The sequence below is a fragment of the Pinus tabuliformis genome, chromosome 6 (assembly GCF_031772625.1).
Source record: "Pinus tabuliformis cultivar Carrire ecotype Pingquan chromosome 6, CPIR1, whole genome shotgun sequence".
Lineage (NCBI taxonomy): Eukaryota > Viridiplantae > Streptophyta > Pinopsida > Pinales > Pinaceae > Pinus > Pinus tabuliformis.
This window is the reverse complement of record NC_142292.1, coordinates 37,524,327-37,534,078: the sequence shown is the minus strand read 5'-3', so window position 1 is coordinate 37,534,078 and position 9,752 is coordinate 37,524,327. Positions and strand designations below refer to the sequence as shown.

The following is a 9,752-nucleotide window of genomic DNA, read 5'->3' as shown; positions in this document are numbered from 1 at the left end:
AACAGGTTTCTGTTTTTTCTTCTAAAAAAGTCCATGCGAAGAGACGGAATTTATTAATCAATACATGTTAAGAGTTCAACCCTTCAAAAAGTTTTCCCACTTTTGTCCACCCAAGTCGTACAATCACCCAAAATTATTAATATTCAAACATAGAAATTAATATTAAAAAAATGCACTTCTAGCGCGAAAAAAATGACACAAAACCAACGCAATCATTGCATGCATTCCTCACATAAATTCCACGTTTATGGAATTGTACAGGTCACCACAGACTTTGAAAACATTGATCTGGAATTCATTTCAATTTTTCATTCGCAAAAAACGATCCGGATGTATTTTATTTATTATAGAAAACAAACGAAGCCACTGGGGTTTTTTTAGTGATTTGACACGCTGTTGTTAGTTGATTACATCCCAATCAGATCAGTGTGGTTATAAGTGGTCACCTCACTAATTTGGAGTGAACGCTGAGGCCTCCACATTGTTGGGTTCAGCGTGGATGAAGAGTGTCAACAATTTCGTTTCTTTGAAGTCCCTTCCTTTTGTGTATTGCAACAATAAACTTTGTACCAATTCCCACACAACATTTATGCGTAGGGGGATGAAATATAATAGCAAGAAATTTCTGTTGAGCTCCTCCAGAAGATTCTATCATAAAATAAACCATTTAATATGAGCTGAGGTTGAACAAAATATTATATCAGAAATGAAACTGGATTTTCTGGTTGAAGAGAGTGTGAAGAGTAGTATAAGTACCTTCTCTTTGTAGCAGCTGCTGTAGTAAAGGCACACACCAAAGTGCTTGTACTCAAATATGTTGGGAATTTTTCTGGTAAAATTCCAAAACAAAAAACTGAACAGAGACCGACGCTCTGTTTTAAACGCACAAGATCTTAGCACAGTGGAAACAACAAAAATTGTTTTACAGGATAACAGGGTTTTCAACAACACACACATAAAAACTTGTATTCATTTAAAAGACTACTATTACAAAAGATTTGTCTTCCTCTATCAGAGGGATTACAACAACACTGTTGTGTTCTCTTTTCTTTACGCTGCTATGTTTTGCACTACTATGCTCTAACTCTCATCCGCTCTCTTTCTTCTTCTTTTTTGTTACATTGCTGTTCTGGGTATATATATCATCTATTACAAAAAAATCTATGCTAGGTTATGCGTGGAGGTGTCTTGATGAACCACCAACCACATTTACAATCTAAGATGGGCCTCTGGCACAAATCGGCCCTTTTTGGTGCTCTGCTGGGGTAGGCGTAGTAAACAGTAAATGAAACCCATAACCTGTTGAGGCTTTTAGCTGCTCGAGGCACGTCCTTCTTGGTCTCGGCCATTCTTCTTCTTTAATGTTTTTGCCTTCTTTCTTCTTCGGGAACACAAAAGATAGGTGAAAACATAAATAAGGCATGGCGGTGGCAAACACAAGACAGAACAAATCTCAGCCGTCGGATCTACAGATGAACGGCGGGATCGCATCGCAGAAAGAAAACATTATCGGGGAATGAAGCAAGGTGAGAAGTGGCGATGTGCGATGTGCGATGATATCGCATCGCAATATCACAATCGGCGGATACAAATGCGGAGGGCTTAACGCACAATGGGCAAAAGTTTGCGATCTGCAATCTGTGATCTCATCGCATCGCAGGATCGCTTCGCAGGAAAACAAAGGGAGCAAAATAAGGTAAGGGGATCAAGGATGTGATCTGCGATCTGTGATCAGATCGCATCGCAAGGGAAAAACTGTGTGGTTTCGACCTGCAGTTGGAAATTACAATTTCAACACTCCCCTTTAATTTCAACTGCTGGGTTATCAGTCATACCCAGACTTTTCCTCAAAAGTTAAAAACTTTTCTGATCCAATGGCTTGGTCAGAATGTCTGCAACCTATCCAATGGCTTGGTCAGAATGTCTGCAACCTGCTCCTGAGTTCTGCAATGTTGTAAAATAATTTCTCCATTATTTACCAATTCCTTGATGTAATGAAACCTTGTGTCAATGTGTTTCGTTCGCTTGTGAAACACAGAATTCTTGGACAATGCTATAGTTGAGCTATTGTCACAAAAAATAACGTTGCTTTTGCCTGCTCTTGGCCTAAGCTCCTTAGCATTCTTCTCATCTAAACCACTTGACATGCTGCTGTTGTAGCTGCCACATATTCTACCTCCGCTGTAGACAACGCCACGATAGGCTGTTTCTTAGAAGCCCATGAAATTGCTTCTGAACCCATGTGAAAGAGATAACCAGATCTGCTTTTCTGATCATCTACACTTCCAGCCCAATCACTATCAGTGTATCCAACTAAATCTGAACATTCTGAAACAGTATATAAAACGCCAAATATTTTTTTACCTTTAACATACCTCAGAATTCTTTTTGCTGCCTGCCAGTGTGCTTCTTTCGGCCTTTCCATGAATCTGGAAATTAAACTAACAGCAAACATAATATCTGGCCTAGTTGCAGTCAAATACATGAGGCTGCCAACTATGCTCTTGTACATGTTAGGATCAAAATCCTTGCTATTGTCCTCTTTGCTGAGTTTTAATCCCATCACTGTGGGAATGATTGCTTCCTTACTGTCCTGCATGTTAAATCTGCCCAGCACTTCATTTACATATTTTGCCTACGAAATAATAATTCCATTTTTATTTTGATCTACTTCTATTCCTAAGAAGTATCTCAGCAAACCCATGTCAGTCATCTCAAATTCTTCTTTCATGACTGATTTGAAATTTTTAATGAGGTAGTCATCATTACCTGTAAAAATCACATCATCAACATACAATACTACAATTAAAATTTTACCATCCTTTTCTTTGATGTATAGGGTGGGTTCTCCTTCACACTTTGCAAATTCATTTTTTAGTAGATAGGAATCTATTCTACTGTACCACGCTCTTGTGCTTGCTTCAGCCCATAAAGAGCTTTCTTCAATCTGCACACTTTGTGTTCTTGGCCTTTCTTCTCATAGCCTGGAGGTTGTTCAATGTAAACCTTTTCCTTTAACACTCCATTTAGGAATGCTAACTTCACGTCCATTTGGTAAACTTTCCAATTGTTTTGTGCTGCTATGGACAACACTGCTCTCACGGTTTCCATTCTTGCAACTGGTGCGAAAGTTTCCTCATAGTCTCTCCCATATTGCTGCTTGTGTCCCTTGACAACCAGTGTTGCCTTGTGCCTTTATATTTTTCCTTTAGCATTACTCTTGGTCTTATAGACCCATTTAACTCCAATGACTTCTTTACCTTTTGGTAGCTCAACCAAATCCCATGTCTTGTTTCTTTCTACAGCATTAATCTCCTCATCCATAGCTTCTATCCATTTCTCATCTTTAATTACATCTTCGAAATCAACAGGGTCATCAACATGACAATACAAGGCAAATAAAGAATTCATTCCTTCATCATAAATGTCACTTAAGTTTCAGAATTTCTTACTTCTTTCACTTGGTGTGCAAGTGCTTGAAGAAACACTTGAATTTCCTTCTTGTGGTGTGCTTGGAGAAGCACTTTCATTTCTCCTCAAGGGTGTCTCTTGCTATCCTTGTGTTGGTGTTGCTGTTTGGGGATGTATTTCAGCCATTTCCTCATCATCTTCATCATGAGACAAATAGTTTTTAACATTAACTGTTTTCTCTATGCTTCCATTCCAAGCTTCCTCCTCAATGAATTGAACATCTGTGCTCACAAAAAACTTCTTGGTAGATGGGATATACAACCTGTAAGCTTTGGATTCCTCACTATATCCAAAGAAAATACATTTCTCCCCTTTGTTGTCCAACTTCCTCCTTAGCTGATCTGGAATGTGTGCATAAGCCACACAACCAAAAACTTTCATGTGGGTGACTCCTTGCTTTCTCCCACTCCATGCTTCTTCCGGCACTCTATTCATGACTGCTTTTGTAGGACACCTATTCAAAATATATACTGCACAGTGTATAGCTTCAGCCCAATAATCGTTTGGCAAATGTTTTTCCTTTAGCATACTCCTTGCCATATCCATGATGGTCCTATTCTTCCTTTCAGCAACTCCATTTTGCTGCGAAGTGTACCTTGCTGTAAATTGCTTATGAATTCCACTTTCTCTACAAAACCGTAGCAATTCCTTGGAGATATACTCACCTCCTCTATCAGTTTTCAAAACTTTGATGCGCAGCCCACTTTGATTTTCCACAAGTGCTTTGAAATTTCGAAATTTTTCAAACACTTCACTTTTGTTCTTCAGGAAATAAACCCAAGTCTTTCTGGTAAAATCATCAATGAATGTTAGAAAATATTGGCTGCCTGCTAGTGATGGAGTTTGCATCGGTCCACATAAATCTGAGTGGACAATTTCTAAGGGTGCCTTTGCCCTTATGCTTTTCCCTGATGGAAAACTTTCTCTGTGTTGTTTTCCCAATATACAACCTTCACAAAGGCTGTCCGGTTTCTCTATCAATGGTAATCCTCTTACCATTCCTTTTCTGCTCAACAAGTTAAGAGCTCCAAAGTTGAGATGTCCAAATCTTAAGTGCCACAACCAATTTTCATCCTTTGGTTGGCTTTGGAAAGCCTCTTGGGTAACTGCTGCTATTACTTCTTTATTTTTCAAATCTTCCCTTATTCTGAGAGGGAACATTATGTTCCTCGTCATCTTCACTTCAGAAATATATATTTTGCTGGGTACTCTATCCATGATGGTGCATACATCATTCACAAAGAAAACATTGTAACGTTTTTGAACAAGTTGTCCAATACTTAAGAGGTTACACTTCATTCCAGGAACATAATAGACATCTGCTATGGTTTTCCTTTCACCTTTCTTTGTAAATATTTTAACTTCTCCTTTACCCATAACAGAAATTTTACTATCAGTCCCAAGTGTGACTTGTGATTTCACACTCTGATCTAAAACAGAAAACAGGGTTATGTTTCCTGTCATATGGTTACTACAACCGGAATCTAGAAACCATATATCAGCACTATTTGTTTCAACCATGTTACAATCTAAAAGCACATTATCTTGGCTGACATTTTCTCTAGTGATATTTGCACTAGATCTATTATTCACATCATGTTGTTTCTTCCTACATTCATTGGCATAATGCCCATATTTCTTACAATAATAACATTGGACATTGGATTTTTCATACCTTTGTCCTTGAACATGATGTTGTCCACTCTGTTGGCTAATGTCTTGGCCTTGATTCTGATTTGGATTGCTGCCTCTTTCTTGAGCATTTGCTTGACTGTTCCTTCAACCTCTGTTTTGGCTTCTGCCTCTTCCTCTCTTGCTTCCTCTGCCTTGACCTCTTCCTCTTCCAAAGGGCATCTAGGTCTTGAAGGCATGCTCTAGAGATGAGTTTTCATTTCTACTCAACCTCTGCTCATGTGTTATCAGTGATGCATGAAGTTCATCAACCGAAAAGTTTGAGAGATCCTTTGTCTCTTCTATGGTGGTGACTATCACATGGAACTTTGAGGGTAGGCTCCTCAATAGTTTCTCCACAATCCTCCTTTCTTCAAGAACATCTCCATGAGTCCTTATCTGTGTGACCAGACCAATCACATGTGTGAAGAATGAGTCAATATTATCTGACTCCTTCATGCACAGATTCTCAAAATCTCTCCTCAGCAACTGTAGTTTTGATGTCTTCACTTTCTCCATGCCTTGATAGGTTGTCTTGAGAGTTTGCCACGCTTCTTTGGATGTATTAGCTGCTTCTAAGCTTGGAAACATGCTTCCATGCACTGCTTGATACAAGAAGAAGAGGGCTTTTGAGTCCTTCTTCTTGTAGCTCTTCAACAGATCTTTCTCTGCCTGAGTTAGATTATTAAACTCATTTTCATCTGCTGGTTCTTCAAAACCATCTTCAACTATTTCCCATAAGTCTTGGGAAGCAAACAAGGCTTTCATTGTTATTGCCCAATAGTCATAATTTTTTCCATCAAATAGTGGGAGCTGCATACCCATGCTACTACTGGTGCTGGCCATTCTTGTGCTTCAAATATACAATCAAGTATTTAAATAACTGGCTTGAGGAATACCTTGGATTTTTGACTGAGTCTTCACTCTGCTAAGCTTCTCTAGCAACAAATCCTTCCTTCAGCTTCTTTGACGCCTTCAAAGAGCCTGGACTAGCTCTAGTACCACTTTTGGAATTTTTCTGGTAAAATTCCAAAACAAAAGACTGAATAGAGACCGACGCTCTGTTTTAAACGCATAAGATCTTAGCACAGCGAAACAACAAAAATTGTTTTACAGGATAACAGGGTTTTCAACAACACACACATAAAAACTTGTATTCATTTAAAAGACTATTATTACAAAAGATTTGTCTTCCTCTATCAGAGGGATTACAACAACACTGTTGTGTTCTCTTTTCTTTACGCTGCTGCGTTCTGCACTGCTGTGCTCTAACTCTCATCCGCTCTCTCTCTTTTTTTTTGTTACATTGCTGTTCTGGGTATATATATCATCTATTACAAAAAAAATCTCTACTAGGTTATGCATGGAGGTGTCTTGATGAACCACCAACCACATTTACAATCTAAGATGGGCCTCTGACACAAATCGGCCCTTTCTGGTGCTCTGCTGGGGTAGACGCAGTAAACAGTAAATGAAACCCATAACCTGTTAATGCTTTTAGCTGCTCGAGGCGCGTCCTTCTTGGTCTCGACCATTCTTCTTCTTTAATGCTGTTGGTGAGCAGTTATGGCGCAAAGCCTTCTTTCTTCTTCGGGAACACAAAAGATAGGTTAAAACATAAATAAGGCATGGTGGTGGCGAACACAAGCCAGAACAAATCTCAGCCGTCGGATCTACAGATGAATGGCGGGATCGCATCGCAGAAAGAAAACGTTATCGGGGGATGAGGCGAGGTGAGAAGCGGCGATGTGCGATGTGCGATGATATCGCTTCGCAATATCGCAATCAGCGGATACAAATGCAGAGGGATTAATGCACAATGGGAAAAAGTTTGCGATCTGCGATCTGCGATCTCATCGCATCGCAGGATCGCTTCACAGGAAAATAAAGGGAGAAAAATAAGGTGAGGAGATCAAGGATGCGATCTGCGATCAGATCGAGTCGCAAGGGAAAAAGTGTATGGTTTCGACATGCAGTTGGAAATTACAATTTCAACAAAATATTGGATCATCGAAGGGCAGTCTGGGAACTAGGTCATTGCAGTAGACAATTTTAAAAAATGTGGGTGCTGCTTCGTTTATGTTCTTGTTCATAAACTCTCCAAATGCTTCATCTCCAACTCTTGGTCGTCCAAATGTATAAACTCCAACAATTTTCTCCAACAGCGCCTCTTCCTTGTGTATAAATAGTATTGCTGGAAACAACACAGACAAGGCTCCACCAAGGCTATGGCCTGTCACTATGAATTTTGCATTTCTATGAACTTGTAATAATTCTTTCAATTTCTTACGAAGAACATAATAAGCCAAAGGCTTTTCAAGATCTTCTTTATCAATATCAACAGTAGGCACAACACTGTCATAATTACTATGATTATCAAAGATCTGGGGGTTTTGTGAACGGTTTGCAAGACCCAAAGCTTCCAGAAATCCAAGATGAACCATGGGAAATCGAGATCTGTTTCCCAGTTATCTGCATTAATGGTTTTATTCTTCTTAAGGCTATCACTATTAGCTAGGTGTCCTCCTCCTTATCACAGAATATAAAGGCTTGCGTTGATTTATTTTGCAAGTGATCTGATTATATACAAGTCAATGTTAGCATCAATTAATGAATGAAAAATTATTATATATATCTATATATATATATATATATATATATATATATATATATATCACCCAATCATAGATAATTGAAGCCAAAGAGTTGCAGATATACCGTTCCCTCCACGAAGTGCATCTGCAGGATCATGTCGAAATATTTATTAAATAAAATAGAGTATTGCATGAATAAACAAGTACTAAAGTTCATGGAAATTAAACACTACCTTCCAATGTTTTGTGACTCTGTTTCTGATAACCAATTTGTTTTCATAAGCTACAGTTGAAGCCATGGCACAAAGGTTTGCATAGAACCTTTTCCCGAGTTCAATGGTTGAGTCAATAAACCCCCTTGTTCTGCCATGATACAAGTTTATGCGATGCTCAAGAAGGCCGGTGATATTGAGAAACATGTCAGACCCTCTTCTTGGTATTATGATGCTTTGGCTTGAACAAATCAAAACATTCAGCCAAACCCTAATTAATGATGTTGGCTGAGGATGAATTCCTTATTCAATTTTTCAATATATTCAGAACAGATCTATGAGAAAGAAACAGACCAACAAAAATCACCCGTCCCTAACTCATGATGTTGGCTGAGGATAAAATCCTTATTTAATTCTCAATACCTTAAAAGCGCGTATAAAATAAAGAAAAAGATGAATAAAATCACCAGTGACTGGCCTGAATAGTATTTTTAGAAAACCATCATTCTGAGAAAGCCGATTTAAATAGAATTCTATCCAGGTCCTCAAGATGGCTAATGGTACAACAACAATCTGGATAGCTTTTATCAATATAAGCGAAAGCCTTATTTTCCAATTTTGATTCACCTCCGATTTGATGGAGTTGGGGCATTCTAAGATATCGGATTTCAATGCCCTCGTCAAAAAAGGATTGAACAAAATTTTGCGAGTGTGAGCAATGAGATAGTTAGCGCTCGTCATTCTGTGAGGAAGAGGTAGTTGAAATATGACAACTGAAGAAATGGGGTGATAGACAAACAAAGAGGTGACAACATAGGTGCGGAGCACACGGTACTGTAGTAGCACTGTAGCAAGCTCTACCAAACTGAGCACAAAGAGACAATGTAACAAAAGCCTCGATATAAGAAACTTACTTTGATCAATTTCGAAGATTTTCAAACAACAAATCTAAGTGGGTTACTTCTCCTCAACCGAACATGTGCGTGCAACTATGACCTCTCTCCACGGGTCTTCAATGCCTTCGCCTTACAGTTCTAGGTTCTTTTGGATGATATAAACTGTCCTCAGACAGGCAGCCCACTAGGCTTCAATATTAATAAAAACAAGCAAAATACATAAGGCTTTTTACAACATGAAATCTCAGAGTTTTGAGTCAAGCAATATCTTGAACATCTGTAGATCTCTCTTTATATAGAAATCCTTACTACTATTCTTCTAAAACTATCATGAAAAAGCAAAAATAATTGAGAGTCCTTTCAGCATATTTTCACTAATGGTGTCTACTCAACTTTTCTGGTACGTATGTACAAAAGATTCTACCAAGGTCCCATTGGACCTCTATCTGAATCATAGTCATTATCAAAATCAAACTCTTTTGAAGAATCATGTATTGGTCTGGACTCGTCGAGCATCTTTTGGTAGTGATATTCAATCATATTAGAGTACTCTTTGTCCCAATCGATATCTGCTGGGTCCTGGGCATGTGGTTGTCTGTCCTGTAAAGTAGATTCTTCTACTTTTCCTTTTCCTTTGGCATCTTCATCTAAAATTATTGTCCTTCTTGATGATGTTCTTAATGAATCTCCTTGTTCTGTATTCTTCTTTATTTGGTGGAGACCCTGTTGTTGAGGTGTGTACCTAGCCAATTGTTCTCCCCACTTGGTAAGGAAAGATAAAGCACTGATCTCGATATCTAGGAAAGAATCTTTAAAGACATTTCTAATCGTGGGTGACCTCTGTACTGCCAATTCAATGCCATTTAAAAGTTCCCATTTAAAAATTTGAAACATATTAGTGGAACTTT

At 38.5% G+C, this 9,752-nt stretch overlaps 1 pseudogene; it reads right to left on the bottom strand.

Moving 5' to 3' along the window:
- Positions 1-450: 450 nt before the first annotated feature.
- On the bottom strand, positions 451-8,689 carry LOC149257096 (triacylglycerol lipase OBL1-like; annotated as a pseudogene).
- Between the last annotated feature and the right edge of the window lie 1,063 nt (positions 8,690-9,752).